Source organism: Gopherus flavomarginatus, chromosome 1, assembly GCF_025201925.1.
Source record: "Gopherus flavomarginatus isolate rGopFla2 chromosome 1, rGopFla2.mat.asm, whole genome shotgun sequence".
NCBI classification, from domain to species: Eukaryota; Metazoa; Chordata; order Testudines; family Testudinidae; genus Gopherus; species Gopherus flavomarginatus.
Genome location: NC_066617.1, coordinates 138,105,315 through 138,125,509, shown reverse-complemented (window position 1 = coordinate 138,125,509; position 20,195 = coordinate 138,105,315). Strand labels below are relative to the sequence as shown.

Sequence of the window (20,195 nt, the reverse complement as noted above, 5' to 3'; positions counted from 1 at the left end):
TCCAATTTGGTAGGCAAAAGTTTAGCACTCAAAATTGTATTTAGGTACCTGAGTAGGGATAGTTATCTATTCATCAGGTTACTTGGTACCTACATATAGATTTAGGTACCTAACTCTTAGTAACTAAGTTTGGAAGTGTGATTATGCCATCAATATTTATCTTTAATTATTTATTTATCAGCATTTCTATGGTGTTCATCATCTTATCTGAATACCTAAAATAAATGAATAATTTAGGGCAGAATTCCTAGATTCCAAGGCCAAAAAGTATCATTGTGATCATCTAGCCTGACTTCTGTATAACACAGCTCAAAGAATTTCTTCAAAATAATTTCTACAGTGTATATTTCAGAAAAATATCCAGTCTTGATTTAAAAATTGCCAGTGAAGAAGCTACCAGAACCCTTGATAAATTGTTCCACTGGTTAATTACCATCACTGTTCAAAATTTACACCTTATTGCCAGTCTGAATTTGTCTAGTTTCATCTTCCAGCCACTGGGTATGTCTACACTACGAAATTAGGTCGAATTTATAGAAGTTGATTTTTAGCAATTGATTCTATATGGTTGATTGTGTGTGTCCTCACTTAAGACCATTAACTCGGCAGAGTATATCCACAGTACAGAGGCTAGCGTCGACTTCCGGAGCGTTGCATTATGGGTAGTTATCCCACAGTTCCCGCAGTCTCCGCCGCTCATTGGAATTCTGGGTTGAGATCCCAATGCCTGATGGGTCAAAAACTTTGTCACAGGTGGTTCTGGTTACATGTTGTCAGTCCCCCCCCTACCCCCACGAAAGCAATGGCCCACAATCGTTTCAAGCCTTTTTTCCTGGGTTACCCATGCAGACACCATACTATTGCAAGCATGGAACCCACTTAGCTCACCATCATCGTAATTCTCCTGGGTGCTGGCAGACGTGGTACTGCATTGCTGCACAGCAGCAGCTCATTGCCTTTTGGCAGCAGATGGCGCATTACGACTGGTAGCCATCGCCGTCGTCTCCTGGGTGCTCTTTTAGCCAACCTCTGTGAGGTTGGTCAAGGGGCATCTGGGCAGACATAGGGGCTCCTGGCAGACCTCATGAAGTCTATCAGGGGTGCCTGAGGAACATCCATGTCCATGAGCAATTCCTGGACAGTATCCATGTGGAGACAGCTGATGGTGCTGTCCCAGTTGACAGGACTACGGACACTCCAGTGGAAGAGGAGATGCCTCAGGGTGTACCTGACACACCAGTGGAGGAGGAGGCTCAGGGTGGACACAGCCAGCTGGTTACTTCTAGCAGCGGGCAGTGCTCCACCGCTGCTGTGAACCCTCCTGTTGTGGTAAAAAATACAGGAGAGAAGAAATCACCCCCAACAGTTAAGGGGGTGAAGCCTCGTACCCCTAAGGCTGGGAGGTCTGCTGCCACCACTGATAAGAAACGTAGGGTAGTGGTGGTTGGAGACTCTCTGCTGAGGGGGACGGAGACACCCATCTGTCGCCCTGACCGTTCATCCCGGGAGGTATGCTGCCTGCCAGGGGCCCGTATCCGAGATGTTACAGAGGCTTTGTCGAGGATTATCCGGCCTTCTGACTACTATCCCATGCTACTCATCCATGTGGGCACAAATGATACTGCGAGGTGTGACGCTGAGCAGATCAAGAGTGACTACAGGGCTCTGGGAGTACGGGTTAAGGAGTTTGGAGCGCAGGTGGTATTCTCTTCGATTCTTCCTGTTGAAGGTAGGGGTCCGGGCAGAGACAGATGCATCGTGGAGGTGAATGCCTGGCTGCGAAGATGGTGTCGCCAGGAGGGCTTTGGTTTCCTCGACCACGGGATGCTACTTGAGGAAGGACTGCTAGGAACAGATGGCGTTCACCTTTCGAAGAGGGGAAAGGCCTTATTTGCGCACAGACTGGCTAACCTGGTAAGGAGGGCTTTAAACTAGGTTCGACGGGGACAGGTGAGCAAAGCCCACAGGTAAGTGGGGAACAAGACCTGGGAGATGGGTTGGAAACAGGAGGGAGCACGGGCTATAATGGCAGAGAGGAAGGAGGGTCAGGGCAAAGCTGGGAGGCAAAATCAAACCAGTATCTTAGATGCCTTTATACAAATGCGAGAAGTATGGGTAATAAGCAGGAAGAACTGGAAGTGCTAATAAATAAATACAACTATGACATTATTGGCATTACTGAAACTTGGTGGGATAATACACACGACTGGAATGTTGGTGTGGATGGGTATAGTTTGCTCAGGAAGGATAGACAGGGGAAAAAGGGAGGAGGTGTTGCCTTATATATTAAAAATGTACACACTTGGACTGAGGGGTGAAGCGATCACCAACATCAATGTGGGATGGCTAGGAAAGGTACATGACACTCACATCTTCAAGAACTTTTGGTCTGTTTCAAAAGGTGCAGGAAGGGACTTTCTTCTCAGACCAGAAAATAACCGTTGGGGATGTTGAAATGCCTATAGTTATCCTTGGGGACCCAGCCTACCCCTTAATGCCATGGCTCATGAAGCTGTACACAAGCAGCCTGGACAGTAGTCAGGAGATGTTCAACTATAGCAAGTGCAGAATGGTGGTAGAATGTGAATCTGGACGTTTAAAAGCTTGCTGGTACAGTTTACTGACTCAGATAGACCTCAGCGAAACCAATATTCCCATTGTTATTACTGCTTGCTGTGCGCTCCACGATATCTGTAAGAGTAAGGAGGAGACATTTATGGTGGGGTGGGAGGTTGAGGCAAATTTCCTGGTCACTGATTATGCGCAGCCAGACACCAGGGTGGTTAGCAGAGTACAGGAGGGCACAGTGCGCATCAGAAAAGCTTTGAAAACCAGTTTCACGACTGGCCAGGCTACGGTATAAAAGTTCTGTTTGTTTCTCCTTGATGAACCGCGCCCTCGCCCTTGGTTCACTCTACTTCCCTGTAAGCTAACCACCTCCCTTCCCCCCTTCAATCACCCCTTGCAGAGGCAATAAAGTCATTGTTGCTTCAGATTCATGCATTCTTTATTAATTCATCACACAAATAAGGGGAAGCCTGGGAGGGGTGGGGGAGGAGGGAAGGACAAGACCACTCTGCACTTTAAAACTTACTGAATGCCAGCTTTCTGTTGCTTGAGCAGTCCTCTGGGTTGGAGTGGTTGGGTGCCCGGTGGCCCCCCCACTGCGTTCTTGGGCATCTGGCTGAGGCGGCAATGGAACTTAGGGAGGAGGAGGGCAGTTGGTTACACAGGGGCAGTAGCAGCGGTCTTCGCTCATGCTGCGTTTCCTGAACCTCAATCATATGCCGGAGCATATCAGTTTGTTCCTCCAGTAGCCTCACCATTGCCTCTTGCCTTCTGTCAGCAAGCTGATGCCACCTATCATCTTCAGCCCACCACTTATTAACTTCAGCTCACCACCTGTCCTCACATTCATATTGTGCTTTCCTGGACTCTGACATGGTCTGCCTCCACGTATTCTGCTGGGCTCTTTCAGTGTGGGAGGACTGCATGGGCTCAGAGAACATTTCATCACGATTGAGTTTTTTTCACTTTCTAATCTTCGCTAGCCTCTGGGAAGGAGAAGATAGTGTGAGCACTGAAACATTTGCAACTGGTGGAGGAAAAAAAAGGGAGCGTGGTAGTTAAAAAGACACATTTTAGAGAACAGTGGGTAGACTCTTTCACAGTAAACCTTGCTGTTACCATTACACAGCACATGTGCTTTCGTTACAAGGTCGCATTTTGCCTCTTATTGATGGTATGCCGGTTTGGTGTGAGAGATCACTCATGCAGGGCTGGGCAACAGAATTTGGCTTGCAGGCAGCCATGGTAAGACATAGTTTTTTGGCTTCTTTAACCTTCATAACATGTGGGAATGGTTTCAAACAGCAGTGCCCTCATTTCCCATACCAAGCAGCTGTTGGGTTGGCCATTTAAAATGGGTTGGCAATTTAAAAGGAGGGGCTGTGGTTTTCAGGTTAATGTGCAGCACCACAAACCCAACTAACACACACCCCCCCCACACACACGCAATTACCTGGGATGATCGCTTCACCCCTCCCCCCACCGTGTGGCTAAAAGCGGGTAACATTTCTGTTCAGCCACAGGCAAACAGCCCAGCAGGAACGGGCACCTCTCAATGTCCCCTTAATAAAATCACCCTATTTCAACCAGGTGACCATGAATTATATCACTCTCCTGAGGATAACACAGAGAGACAAAGAATGAATGTTGTTTGAATGCCAGCAAACACTGGGACAATATGCTGCATTATGCAATGATTCCAGACTATGTGCTACTGGCCTGGTGTGGTAAAGTGTCCTACCATGGAAGATGGAATAAGGCTGCCCTCCCCAGAAACTTTTTTGCAAAGGCTTTGGGAGTACATCCAGGAGAGCTTTATGGAGTTGTCCCTGGAGGATTTCCGCTCCATCCCTAGATATGTTAACAGACTTTTTCAGTAGCTGTACTGGCTGCGAATGCCAGGGCAAATTAATCATTAAACACGCTTGCTTTTAAACCATGTATAATATTTACAAAGGTACACTCACCAGAGGTCCCTTCTTTGCCTGGCAGGTCTGGGAGGCAGCCTTGGGTGGGTTCGGGGGGTACTGGCTGCAGCTCCAGGGTGAGAAACAGTTCCTGGCTGTTGTGGAAAACGGTTTCTCCGCTTGCTTGCTGTGAGCTATCTTCAATCTCCTCCTCATCTTCCATGTCCCCAAAACCCACATTCCTGTTGTGTGCTACTCCACTGACGGAATCAAAGCACAAGGTTGGGATACTGGTGGCTGCACCTCCTAGAATGGCATGCAGCTCATCATAGAAGCGGCATGTCTGGGGCTCTGACCCGGATCGGCCGTTTGCCTCTCTGGTCTTTTGGTAGGCTTGTCTCAGCTCCTTAAGTTCCACGCGGCACTGCTGCTGGCCCCTGTTACAGCCTCTGTCCTGCATGCCCTTGGAGATTTTTTCAAATGTTTGTGTCTGTTACAGTTATCCCCCTATTCCATTTTGTTTCTTACAGCTGTCCCCATACTCCATTTTGTTTTTGTTCTCCTCCTGTGGCCGCCCTTCCCTGGCTGTTAAGTTGTTTACCAGGGCCACTGCCCTTCTCAAAGGGAGGGCTCCTGCTAAGTGGGACCACTGCCCTGTTCAAAGGGTTAGTCCTGTTATCACCTTGTTGAACCTTGGCTTGGTGTAGGGCAGGCAATGTCTAGAGCTGCAAGACCTATTGTGTTTTTAAGATCTTGGGCATGAGTCATAGGCCTCATGTGCTTTTGAGTCACCTATTCCACAGGACTCTGCCCAGGCATGTCTCTGTGCTCACCTGCAGTTTTTTCCTGTGCCTCCTCCCCTGTGACAGAGGGAGCCTATCAGGATCACTGGCGGGGAACTGCTTAAGTTTGCCTTTAAAAACAGACATTTTTGAAACAAACATCAGAAAGGTTCTTGCATTGCTGCCTGGTCTGATCAGCCAGGGGTTTTGGGGGCCCTTTTTCAGCTCTCATTTTATTTTTGAGCATACCCCCATTTTTAACCCCCCCCCCCACGAAGAACGAATTGCTGCCTGAGAGATCTCCTGATTATCGAGACCGTACCGAGCCCTCCTTGCTTCTTCTGATGTTGCTGCTGCTTCTGCCTTTGCTGCTGCCTTGGGGACTGGTAAGAATCCCTCTGTAAAACTTTCTATACTTTTATTTTATTACTTTAGCTGCTGGCTCTGTTTCCCTAGCACACAGACTCAAGCTAAACCTTGGTCTGTGTCTTGAAACCTCTCAAACTCCGCAGAGCCTTTGCTGCTAAAAATAAACCTGTGCAGCTGCTAAGCTGTGCCTTCCTGAATTGTATCCTGGGCCGCCGGCTTGCAGCCGCCCCACTGCTGCAGCCACCCCCCCGCCTCCCGGGGGCTGTACCCTGGGCGCACACCACTCTGCCCTCTGGAACTGCTCCCCCTCCCGATCAAAGAATCGGCATAGTGTACGGTGCACCTATTAGAATCAGGTTCTTAGGCTAGATAAGTTGTAATTTCATTTTGCATAGCTGTGGTTAAGTTAGGTTTAAAGAATTGTTTGTATTTTGCTCTGTAAGTTAGGTTTAAAAAAGAATTGTTGCATTGTGTTCTGTTACTTGCTAATTTGTGTAGTCTTGGTTAAGTTAGATCATAAATAAGATTTTGCTGTGTTCTGTATAATTGTGGTTAAGTTTCTCTTCCCGCTGCCCTAACCCCTGCCCCCCACCCAAGCTGGCCCGTGTCTCTCCCCGAGCTCCCCAGTCACTCATTGCAGTCTCTTTGCTGTTTAAACTTGCAGCCTATCTGCTCTCTGTCTCCCCCTGAGTTTAAATCTCCTTCCACAGTGCCTCTACCTTTGGTCTCTGCTCCACCACGTGCTCCTCTTCCCCCATCCCCCAACCTCATTCCTCTACCACTGCCTTTCTCTCTCTCTCTCTTTTAATCCCTTCCCCCACGTGTTCACCCCACTCCTACTGCTGCCAAACCTCAATTGTATTACTGAAGTCTAGTATAAGACCCCATTGATTACCCTTTTTCTCTCTGACACACCTCACATTTTACATTTACACCACTGTGACACATTTTTACCTAGAGTTGTTGGTTATTTAACACATTTTACCCATAACTGTTAGTTGGTTATATGCTGCTGTGACACATCCTTTACACAGAAATTGTTAGCTACCTGTTACATTTATACTTCAGTATTAATTGGTTACCAACTGTATTGTACCCCACTGTATTGTACCCCACTATTGAAACCCCCTATACTATTTACTAAAAGAAACCCCTCCCCAATTGTCTACCTTAACAAACACCATACCCCTCACTATTTAATTTTCTCTGTTTTTGCATTTTCTTAATAAAGTTTATTTTGCACCCCCCACCAGTGCAGTAGTTGTCCCCCAAGATCTCCTACCTGCTGGCAGGGTCAGTTTGGGCATTTCATCTTTTCGAATGGAGTTTGGATAGCACAGATTCATCTCCCCATACAGCGATCAAATCCCATACCTCCCATTTGGTCCATCATGGAGCTCTTTTGTGATTCTGGGACTCCATCATGGTCACCTCTGCTGAGGAGATCTGCACTCACCTGCAGACTGCCAAGCTGGCCAAACTGGAAATGCATCTGAGTTGAGAGCGCTGTCCAGAGCGGTCACAGTGGAGCACTCTGGGATAGCTCCCGGAGGCCAATACTGTTGAATTGTGACCACACTGCCCCACACTACCCCAAGGTCGATTTCAGTGCTAATCCCCTCATTGGAGGAGTACAGAAATTGATTTTAAGAGCCCTTTAAGTTGGAAAAAACAGTTTTGTCACGTGGACGGGTGCAGGGTTAATATGATGTAACAGTGTTAAATTCGACCTAAACTCGTAGTGTAGACCAGGGTCATGTTATACCTTTCTCTACTAGACTGAGGATCCCATTATCAAATATTTGTTCCCCATGGAGGTACTTATATGCTGAATCAAGTCGCCCCTTATCCTTAAGGCAGGTTTTCTAATCTTTTGTTCACTCTCTTGGCTCTTCTCTAACCCATCTCAAATTTATCAGCATCCTTTCTGAACTGTGGGCAACAGAACTGGACACAATATTCCACAGAGATTGCACCAGTGCCAAATATAATACAAAAATCACCCTTCTACTTCTACTCAAGATTCCCATCTTCTCTTCATGTCATTTGCTTCCTTGATTCATTTTGTTCTCAGCTATGCTATTCTATGCTAAATGAGTACTCAGATCTTTCCTCTTTCTGCCCTCCTTTTTGTTTGGGCAGCCTGTCCCAGAAGAGATTGGTCTCCCTCCTACTGAAGTGTAGGCCATCCAAATTCTACTATCCTCTTTCCCCATGGAAGGTGGACCAATGTTCCACAAGATCTTAGCCCCTTACTTAGCCATCAGTTGATTTTCAGAAGCTTCTGCCTTTCCTTTGCTCACAGGACAGGAATGATCTCACAGAAGATTGCTTGGACATTCCTCTTCTGCATGCTTCCAGTTCCCTGAAGTCATCTACTACGTATGAAATCTTCAACAATGTAGTGTCGTTAGTGTCAATATGAATCCCCTGCAAGGACTGTATTTTCCTTGGATGGTTGGAGAACTCTATGTGCAAGCTTGTTTTTCTTACAGGTTGGACTGAGCAGCCATCCACGGATGTGTCCTGTACATCTTTCTGTTCACTTGAATCAGCTGGATCTTTAGAAGTGTCTTGCACAATTTCAGAGCTGAAGACCTGGTATCAATGGGAAAATTCTAGCTGTGTGGACTTCCTCCTGGTCCTCTTCTCTCTGGTGGCCACAGCCTACCCAACCTCATCTGTCTTCAGCCTTGAAGAATGACAGTGTGATTTCTTGCCTTTGGTGGTTATGAACTGCTAGATCTCTTCTCTGACTTCCTGTCTCTGTCTCTTTGGTAGTCAGCTCCTTTTCTTCTTTTAACCTGGGGTACTGGTGTTCCCTTAACCTGTCTGTCAAAGAACTCCTCAGCTTCTCTGATTCTCAGCACCCTCTCTACTTATACCTCCATTCCAAGAATATTTTTACCTCATCAAAGCCACCACCATGCACAGGAAGTCCCTTCTAGTTTTACACAGGACAGAAAACATGATACATCTGGTGCAGTTACCTCCACTGTTTCAACTCTGGCTAAATCCGAAAGGAAAGCCTCTCTCTCTCTCTCTCCAAACTCTTCTGTTATTTGCCTCTGTTTGCAGCTCTTGAGTTCACCTGGCAAGTTACTTTTTAGACCAAGTCCCCCTGATAAACTCAGCTCACCACCAGAGAGCAATTTACCACCCAGAGACTTCTAATGGCAGGGCTGATCAAAGCTCTAATGGGTCACAACCTCGTAGTCTTTACCAAGGCACCAATAACATACCTGTCTTAGCTGCTTACTCAGGGGCACATGTACACAGAGAGCAAGCAAAGAAACAACCAAAGATGGCCCAAACACACCACTTGCCGAGTTCCACAATCTCTAAGCACAGAGTCTGCAGTTATGATCTCCAAAACTCTCCTGTTGGTGATCTCTGCATGCAGCTATTTTGAAGTTGTAGGTCAGCTTATACTCAGTTATTTCTCACACCAAACTCCCATTGACCTCCATGAGAATTTAACTAGAGGAAGTAGAAAATAAAAAGTGTAACCACCTCAGGATTTGGCCTACACTTATAATAAGAAAAGCATAGTAATAGTGGAGTTTTGTTTCCATCCAGTGCAAACCTCTCTTTATCCTGACAGATAATTATCAAAGAGTTCACAAAAAGTCTACCACCACCACCATATGAAGGGCCCAGTTCTGTGTCCTTAGAAACCTAGAGTAAAAGTCCAACTGATATGATGGAGAGTATATTTGTCCCCGCATCTGGGATACAGTTCAAAAGCCTATGCCATTTAATCTGCTTTTCCTTTCTTTATTCTTCTTCCTTTTTTGAGCAGCAAGAACCAATGGATTGGAAAAAGATAATAAGAAAGAAGGCTGGCAGCTTATTCACCGGAAAATAGTATGTGGCCTCTGCGCACACACACACAGGTGTTGTAAGCTCTAGATCCATCTAGAAGGCAGTATCTATTGCAGCCATGTCCAAATTTCCTCCGGGCTCTGAACATTTGTTGTAAAACTATACTTAGGTCAAAGCCCTCAGGTAATTTGTATGTTTCTTTTTTTAAATACAATCCAAGAATCATGAACAAAACAAAATAAACAATGGAGGAAGGCAGTGAGTGTGGAACTGTACAGGCAGCGTACTTTGACAACTTCAGTTTCAAGTGAGTAATTTTTCCTTCTTCTTTGGGAATCATCTCTGTGCCGGCCCAATCCTGGAAGGCAGAATGGCAGTAATAAACCTTAGATGAAGACTCAGGAATAGTTAAAGATTAAAAATATAGTGGGGGAACCAGTTTGGAGTACCTAGGTCCAGACAGGATGTAACTAAAGACTGCAGTGTAATAAACGCTGGATGGATTTGTAAGACATCCTTTATTAGTTGACATATCAGTAAACTCTCCCAGTCAAAGTGGGCTAAAGTTTAAAGCCAGTAGAAAGTGGAGATGTCCCTTGAAGAGAGAGCTCTTCTCAAGCACTTTATGAAGTGAGTAGTGGTCTATCACTGACATCCCATTTTGCTAGGAAACGCTTCCAAAAGCCAGAACTACTTGTCTAGATCCATATGATTGTGGACTTGAACAACAAGACACACAGTGATGCAGGCCTATCATAAAACAATGCTATATACTTGAATATTTTTTCAAAAAATCTTAAAACTAAGGAGTGACTACTGAAAACCTACTGCATCTAACAAATACTGTGGAGAAGAGTACAAAAAGATGCCATAATGGCTCAAAAAACTGCTGCCTACAACAAAATGAAAGGAAGCGAGAGCAGACTTACATGGTTTTACAGTGTGAAATTCATACCGAATGTCAAGATCTGAGAGTGAGTGAGTGCACTTGGACCCTGTAATGGGGGTGAACACATGCTCCAGCCCGGAAGGGGTTGGAAAAGCCCTGCAGAGGACTGGGGTTGGGCAAGGACGTAAAACACCAGCTGATTGGGGGAAGTGGCTGCAGCTGGGGCCATGCCCCAAACTAAGCAACTAGGCCTTATAAAAAGGCCAGAGAAGCCAGAGGGAGACAGGCCTGGCTGCTGGGAAAATACCCAGGGGATCTAGAGGGAGGCAGGGCTGGGGAAAGGCCTTAGGAGCTGGAAAGCCCTAGGCTGGCAACTCCCCAGGCTGCAGGGCCTAGTTCTAGGCCTCCTAGGTAGTGAGCTTGCAGGGGGGCAGCTGGAGAGTGGGTAAAGGAAGCCAGTCCAAACCCCTTGTTGCTTGTGATGATTGGCTGATAGACTGCAGTCCGCCCCAGGGAGCGGGGGCTAAACGGAGGCTGGCAGTAGCCACGACTGAGGCGACATGGGAATGGGGGTGAGGGTTCCCCTGGGGTGGGGAAACCCAGAAAAAGACTGGGTAGAACCCTGAGATAAGGGCACCGGGATCCTGGGAGGGACATGGGGGCCAACGACAAGCAGATCACCCACCTGAAGAGGGCACTCCTGGGTCGAAGTGCTAATTCCTGATGAAGACCAGTAGGAGGTGCCGCAGGGGTGAGTCTGTACTGAGCTACACACTCAATAGTTGCTGATTTCGCAACGATTTTTGGAACTGTCGTGCCAGTGAATGAACTCCTAAGAGTGGGGGGCTGTGCAGAAGCAATTCTCGATGGAGAACTACCTGCGACAGCAGTTATATTTGGCAATAAAAAAGAAAAGAGCGACACCCACACATTTTCCTCTCCCTCATATTAGCTTCCTTAATCTCCTATAGAGACCTACTGATCCTGAGCAATAAAGAAAATGGGAAGAGATGGGCGAAACTGAGCTATTTTAAATCTAGGGATCAGAAAAAGCCCTGTGTTTGTAACAAACAAGACTGGAAATCTGATTAATAAATCCATAATAATTTTTGGACAAACTTTTAATTTATAGTTTTCTCAACCTTATCCACATGTAGGGCTTTGAGGAAAAATATGACAAGACTAATATTACCATTCAGTCAAAACATTTATAGCAGACAAACAACAAAAAAGGAAAAAAAAAAGTGCTCTTTTAGTCCATGTTCAGTTCTCTATGCATTTCAATGTATAGCCTTCATTCATTTATATTGGATGCAAGGTTGGGGAGGGGAGTAGAGGTCCTTCCAGAGATTCAGTCCAAAATTGATTCTGGCTTGCCAAGTCCTTTGAAAGACGCACTCCCTCAAGCACAAATATAAAGACCAATTTAAAAAAACAAAACAAACCAACCAAACAAACAACATCTAGCAGCAGGGAGGAAGCCGCTCATTTTCCAGGACTAAGTACTGTATGTCCTAGCCATTTAGTTTTACCTTCTGAGCAACAATATCACACTGGTATTCATAAACTGATGAAATACTTTCCAGCACAGGGAGTACCATCTTAAGAATTTCTAATTAATCAAGTTGTTTCAACCACTAAGACATTTACTGGTTTGCCAATAAAATTACATGGGACTTTCCAAAAAAATAAATTATAAAGCATAGTTCTGTAAGGAGCTACACTACACGAACCCTCAGTAATCTGAACATATTCAGTTGTCTTGATTGCTCAGAGGTTTACTGGGGAGAGACTACAGAGAAGTTCACATTTTTTCCATAAGTTATTTGGCTAAATGTGTGTTCCAAAATATATTTTCTTCGTATATCTCAGTATATCTCACTTATGGCTTGGCTGAGTGAAATACTGCAGCCTCAACTTTCCTGAAATACTTTCCCAGTGCTATGATCTTTGCATTTTGGTCCTTTTGCTCATGTCCAAGAGGAAGCAAATTTTATGTTGGTTCTTTTATTTATTTGCAGACATCAAAACTCTCTTCTTGTCCCTAAATTACCTACTGTGAGGAATATGGATGTGGCAGATTTAGGTTCTTTCCCTTAATATTCAGGGCAAACTACTGTGAATTATCCACAATGCAGTATTGCAAATTCGACCTAAAATTTTAGAAAATGATAGGAGGAGATACTTTGCCTTCAGCTCTCTGGGAGGGCTACTCAGCTGAAACTATAATGTATACCTGACTTTCCAGGGCTTCAACTTCAATTTTATTTCTATTAATTTCTTCACTACTGTCTTTTATTGGTGCAAGAAAAATTTTGCTCAATTGTTTCGTCTATTTCTCATGTTTTTCAAGTCTTAATATCTGAAGTTTCTATGCCCACCTTGCTTGTAATTAGGTTTGCAAATTTGTAAATTCATGGCATTACTTTGCTTACATTACGAACTACCTGCTAAAAGACTGTCACATCCTCCGTACTTTATCCAAAATATTTTGGATAGCCTCTTCCTATGTCCCCATATTTTTTCTGGTCTTCCAAAGTTTCAAGGATAGGGGAGCAGGTAGACCTCTGATAGACACAGAGGGATACTCCCCATCTTCTTCCTGGCTTGGGGAGAAACAACCTCCCCACAGCTTCATTACACTATTGAATTGTGTGGTGAGAGCTCCCTCTCCAGTTTCAATCCATTTTAACTACCATAGGCTCCACAACATCCCCATTTATTTTGTATTTAAAAAATGTAATTTTGAATCAAATTGCAGTGGGATAGTTTTCCTGTTCCTTTAGGTATTCTCTTCTGCATTGACATCTACTAGAAATATAGTAAACCCTGTTTGCATGGAAGTTGCCAGTGTAAGATGCATATAGTGTACCAAAAATAGAACAAAAATACTGGAGTTAGGCCAGCATACATCTAGCCTACTGAGCATATGGACTTCCTCACCCATAATGAATTTTCAATGTGTGGTACAAAGACCATGAGGCCACTGTGCAAACACTACAGTATCTCTGTAATCAAGACTCTACTTATTTTAGGAAGTAGAGCGTCTTCTTCCCATACTGCATTCCAAAAATAAAAAGAATACAGAGAAACTCTCTCCTGAATAAAACAGGTCTCTTTCATAAATCTGATTATCCACCTGGATAACACATGTTTGAAAACTGAAAATCTCAGGATACTTTACTAAAAGGAAACAAACAGTCTCTTGGACTTACTAATACCTTACAACCTCTTGAGATACTATTACAGAAAAAGCCTGACATTCCCTTGGTGATGTAATATATCTCATTTATCCCTGTCAGACTTACGAGGCCTCAAGGTACAGTATCTCCAGTTTAATATAAAAATCTCAGTTGCCCAAGTGAATGTGTTCATGAAAACAAAGGGAGTGTTGATGATGTTTTAATGGTACTCACCCTCCCCAGAAAGGTCCTCTATCATGTTGAAACCAGGTTACATTTTAATAGTTGACTTACGTGTGGAGAACTTTTACTTTAATTTACTATTTTTTATTTGGACACCAAATGATGCTCATCACCCCAATCAGCTTCCGAGACTGCTGTCAGAGCTATTAGCTGACAAGAATATATATATTAAAAAACGCCATATAAACTGAGAAGCAGACTCTGATTTCAACTACAGACTCTACACTTCTCTCGAGGTCTGAAACATGGAGAGTAACAATTTAATGTAAGTCAGTTGTGTTAAATAAATTTGCTTTTATTCAGTGGGTGTTCAATTTGTGTAAATTTATTTAAAAACCCACACAAAACTTTCTTTATGACTCTACAAAAAGATTACTTTATTAATGGATCATTTGATGGTGTTGCCTGTGATAGCAGGGGACTAGTCTTGATGAGGTCCCTGCCAATCCTATGTCCCTTTCTGGCATTACCATTCAATAAATGTACACTTTTGTTTTCTTTTAGGTAACCTGCTTAGAAACTAAAGTGAGAATTCATACTAGATGATTCAGCATAAGAACATAAGAATGATCATACTGGGTCAGATCAATGGTCCATTTAGACCAGCATCCTGTCTTCTGACAGGATCTGGTTTCCAGATGCTTCAGAGGGAATAAATAGAACAGAGCCATTATTGAATGATCCATCTTGTTGTCCAGTCCCACCTTCTGCAAGTCTGTTTACAGACACCCATTGCATGGGGTCAGCTACCTGATCATCCTGGCTACTAGACACTGAGGACCCATCCTCCACAAATTGACCTAATTCTTTTTTGAACCCAGTTATACCTTTGGCCTCCACAACATACTATGGCAATAAGTTCCAAAGGTTCACTCTGCTTGTGGGAAGAAGTACTTCTTTATGTTTGTTTTAAACTTGCTGCCTATTAAGTTCATTGGGTGAACCCTCATTCTTGTGTTACATGAAGGGGTAAACACCATTTCACTATTCACTTTCCCCACACCATTCACGGCTTTACAGACCTCTATGACAGTGTTTCCCAAACTTACAATACTTGTGTACCCCTTTTGAGACATTTGTCTTACTGGCATACCCCTTCTCCGATGATTTGGGAGAGGAGGGGTAGCCACATTTTATTCGTTTAACTCTGGATTAAATGTTTATTAGAAATAAATACAAAATTATATTGCATACAGTTGAAACAAAACTTTTAATAGAAAGAATAGTTATATATAGAAATAGTACTAGAAATAATTAAAAAAATAGAAACCAAACAACAGTCTGGCAGAACAGCGTGTGTGTGTGTATATATATATATATATATATACACACACACACACACACACACACACACACACGCACATATATATATACACGCGCACACACACACACGGTGAATTTGTATCATTCTGAAATTAAAATATGCTGGTTTGGTTAGGTTAGTGGAGAAAGCACTAGTTTTAATACTTACTATTTCGGTATTGAAAAATGTTCAGTACAAACCAAACTATTCTGTGCAAGGGATGCAACTGCTTTTGACCACACAATATCGCGAGGATATCTGGATCGATGTTTGTGATCTTAAGACGAAGATGGGTTCCACGTCAATAAGATGATTTAATTTTTTTGTTTTGATGCCAACTAGTGCAGAGAATCTGATCTTGCACAAATATAAGGTGGAAAAAGGCAGAAGACACTTGACAGCTTTGTCCGACAGAGTTGGATATTCAGAGCTAACCCTCAACCAAAATGACGTCAGTGTATTTTGCTCAAATTTTGGTTTTCAGGAAGCTATCTGAAGCCAGCTCCAAGAGCTGTTCTTCTTCTGAAGCAGAGAGGTTATTTGGCAATGTTTGAACATTGATGATAAAAGGGTTCCTTCCTTATCCATTCAAAGGTGCCGTCCAGTTCAGGGAAATACTTAGAGATCTTTCTGCAAGCTTTCCAAATGCTGCTTCATGGTTTGCAACACATCACTATCAAGTTCGTTAGTCGAGTTTATTATTAAGTCATGAAGAGATGGAAAGGAATCCAGTTCACGACTAAGACATTTATGCCATAGTTTCAATTTTAGGACCATGGTGCTCACTTTTTCTTGAACATGGAATATGGATATGAATTTCCTTTGCAAGGAGAGATTGAGGTTGTTTAAATGAGCAAAGATATCTGCAATATATGCTAGTCTGCATAGCCATTTCCAATTGTGTATACTGTCTTGCCGGTTAAAGATTTCATCTAAAAAAACTTGCAGTTCTTCTCACAGCTCAAACAGGCGATTCAGACAGAACTTTTCCATGCAAAAGCCAACACACTTCAGTGTGAAATAGGAGTTGTGTGTAATCACTGCCCATCTCATCACAAAGCTAAGAAAACAGCCAGGCGTTCAGAGGGTGGCCTTTCACAAAACTGATTATTTTTCACAGCTTCATCCGGTACTTGCTTTAGATCTGCCTGCATGTTCTGGGTGGCGAGTCCTTCCCTGTGAATGCAATGAGTCGATTTTGCTTCTGTCACAACAGCTTGAATACATGCAACAACTCCTTTCTTCAAACCAATCATGGCTCTGGTGTCATCCGTGCTTATTCCAACACAACAACTCCAATCCAAGTCACTGTTTTTGATAAAGTCATCAATAACTTTAAAAATAGCTTCTCCAGTTGTATGTGTTGGCATAGGTTGGCAGAACAAAATATCATTGTGGACTTCGTTATTCAGCTCGTATTTGACAAACAACAAAAGATTAGCTAAAATCACAACATCAGTGGATTCATCCGCTTGCAGTGCACAGTAGCGACTCTTTTGTACTCTTGACAATAATTACTGCTTTACATTTTCAGCCATATCTGTGATTCTACGATGAACAGTGTTATTTGAGAGGGGAACACGATCTATAGCTTTGCTAGCCTTGTCTCCAGTCATCACCTACCTGCACCATTACTTTGGCTGCAGGTTTTACTAATGTCTCGCCAATCACTTCAGCAGCTCCAGACTTTGCAATTAAGTATGCCACACTATATGAAGCTTCCAACGCTTTCATATTTTCATCTCTCGTCACATTATGAATTGTTTTCTGGGACTTTTGGAGATCTTTGTGCCTATTTTCAAAGAATTCAACAGGTTTTCCCTCGTATTCTTTATGTTTGCTATCAAAATGGCATTTTAGGTTGGATGGTTTCATACTTTCATTTGTGAGAGTCTCATAACAAATCACACGTAGTGGAACAGGCTCCACCTCATCGCCAGTCCACGAAAATCCCAGTTTAAGATATTCTTCAAAATATTTGCAGGCTTTTTTGGTTTTCTTTGCAGCTAAGTTCAATAAGCTTGCAGATGGTTCACATGGTTCACTAATTTTGTCATCACAATTGTCTAATGTAACCATATCACTGCATTTTTCAACATAATTATCACTAACATTCGTATTTCCTTAAGAATTTTTTTTTGTACATTTCAAACTTCCCGTTTTTAGCGAGCGATCCATTGTAAATGGGTTTAACAAAACAACAAAAGAAATTAGTTATTCACTTTTATCCATCAGTAGGACTTCTGCGCATGCCACGACGGCACGTGTATTGCCTGAGCCGCAGTAACACCGCATGCACAGTTTGCGTTGGCAGGCCAACTGATTTTTACTGGCATGCTGCTGCCAGCTGGGGTCCCAGCCGCTAGCCCAGCTCAGTCCGCTGCCAGCCAGGGTGATTGGGACCCTCGACAGGCAGCGGGCTGAGTGGGACTGGCGGCCAGGACCCCGGCTGGCAGGAGCCGGCAGATGGAACCCCGGGCCGACACTGGGCTGAGTTGTTCAGCCCGCCGCGGGTCTGATATTCTGTCCACTGGCCCCGCTCAGCCTGCTGCCAGCTTCTTGCCACTGAGGGTCCTAGTCGCCAGCTGCTGGCCTGGGTGAACAGGACCCCGGCCGGCAGAGGACTGAGTGGGACCAGCAGACAGAACCCTGGGCAGGCAGCTGGCTGAGCCGCTCAGCTCGCTGTGGGTCTGGGGTTCTGTCCGCTGGCCCTGCTCAGCCTGCTGTCGGCCTGGGTGAACGGCAGCAGGCTGAGTGAGGCCGGTGCCCGGGACCCAGCTGGCAAGAGCCGACGGACGGAACCTCAGACCAGCAGCGGGCTAAGATGCTCAGCCCGCTGAGGGTCTGGGGTCCCGGCCACTGGCCCCCTTGCTAGCATACCCCTTGAAACCCTTTCACGGACCATCAGTGGGAAACACTGCTCTATGATATCCCACTTTCGTCATCTCTTTTCTAAATTGAACAATCTCAGTCTCTTAAAATCAGTCCTAACATGGAAGCTGTTCCATACAGTAATAAATTTTTGCTATCTTTTTCTGTATTTTTTATTCCCAATTCTAATATATCTTTTTTAAAATGTGGCCACCAGAACTGCATGCCGTATTCAAGGTGTGGGCATACCATGGGTTTACATAATGGCATTTTGATATTTTCTGTTATATTATATATTCCTTTTCTAATGGTGTCTAACATTGTTAGCTTTTTTGATTGCCAATGGATATTGAGTAGATTTCTTCCAGAGAACTATCCACAATGACTCCAAAATCTCTTTCTTGAGTGGTAACAGCTAATTTAGACCCTATCATTTTGTATCTATAATTGGGATTATGTTTTCCAATGTGCATTACTTTGCACTTATCAGCATTGAATTTCATCTGCCATTCTGTTGCCAATTCACCCCATTTTGTGAGATCCCTTTGTAATTCTTCACAGTCAGCTTTGGACATAACTATCTTGAGTTCAGCAGAACTGGAATCCTAAGTGTTTTATTATTTCTATGTGAAAACTGCAGTGACGTTGTAGCTGAGTTTGGCTTTAGGATATGAGGGAGACAAGTGAGGTGGGTGAGGCAATATCTTTTATTGAATCTACTTCTGCTGGTGGAAGGGATAAGCTTTTGAGCAAGACAGAGCTCTTCTTTAAGTGAAAATTAGCAGTTTGAATAAATACAGTAATTGACTGACTTTATTTTAGGTTTTCATGAATTCTTCGAAGTTTTGCAACTTTCTCTGAATACAATACTTCACATACTTTCAAAACAACAACTTTTGGATTTCCTATGTAATAAACTATTTAATCTTCAGTTCCCCACTCAAAACAAAGAAGGACAGACACAAGAATCCAGGGCCGTGGTATATTTTTTCCTGAAGCCAGTAGTACAACTTTACCAACATAGTTGCACTCTTAAGACTTGAGGTTTATATCCATACTGTATGATCCTCACCACTCAAATTTTACTTCATTAGATTTTCTGGAATTTAACAGATATTGCATAGAGCTACTCTCCCCCATATACAATCTAATACACCTTTCTTGTGTAGTTTCTATTCCAGTACTACAATATCCCATTGTTTTTTGGAGCATTCAAACATGTTTCAGAAATGTCTTATGACAAGGTTCTTTTCCTTTGCCAGACATTCTAGTTAATCATTTTTGCTTCTAAGCATTTCACATTTGTTTATATCTTCTCAGCTTTTAACTTGCCTGGCACTGACTGAAGTTTTTTTTTCTTGGTCCTGGGCAGTTTTAAGATAAAACGGAATTCCTGTTTTTCCACTGTTAATCTTGTGTTTACACCCAACTGCACAATCTCCTTTGTCTTCATGGCTAGCTGTGGAATTTTCTGGGTTTTTGTTTCTATTGTCTTGCTCTGGGTTAACTTTCTGACACCAAAATGTGTTTCAGCCATTCTCTACTTTTAGGTGGATTTCTATCCCATGGGAAGTTTGGGAGATTTACAAATGTCTTCAGCTTCTTGCGTTGTTTTCAGTCATCACTGCTAGGGTCACGCTTCCATGCCATGGAGTCTCATTGCTACTCACCTTAAATACAGGCGATATCTAGAGTGGCAGACTATTGTGCTAGAGCAGAAATGCTTCACCTTCTTAACTGACATGCTTCATTTCTCTTCTTTGTTGTAGTTTGCAGCTTGGACCATTTATTCATATTAAACACAATAAAAATCTCTATGGCTATATGTATCTAGGTTTTTCATATCACATTCACCACCAGGATATTTGAACACCTTCCAAATTTATGAAAAAGTGTATTCAAATATATTTGTATTTCTCAACAGATAGGATATGTTATTTCTTCCCCTTGCTGTTAATTTCAGAAAGATAAGCAAAAGAAGTGGGTTTGTCAGTGATATTCATGCTGGTCTTTCCTAGTATTGAGTTCTAGATATATGTGCCAGGCAGAGAGAAAGTTCTGTCTCCTCCACTTACAAGTCTCACTCTTGAGGCTGACAGTTCCATTGTTCCAAAGGAAGGTAGCTCCTTGGGGAAGTCAACATCATACCAAATGAGGCAGTATCTAAGATAACTTAGATGAATTCTTGGTAGGCTTTGAAGAGAAGGACTAAAACTTTGAATTGACCCAGTGTTCATTACGAATGAAAAGAGGCAG

The 20,195-nt window shown here is 43.4% G+C and overlaps 1 protein-coding gene across 3 annotated transcripts in view; it reads right to left on the bottom strand.

Moving 5' to 3' along the window:
- Positions 1-20,195, bottom strand: part of CCDC91 (coiled-coil domain containing 91) — a 335,613-nt gene that overhangs the window by 81,069 nt on the left and 234,349 nt on the right. The gene's annotated exons all lie outside the window — the stretch shown is intronic.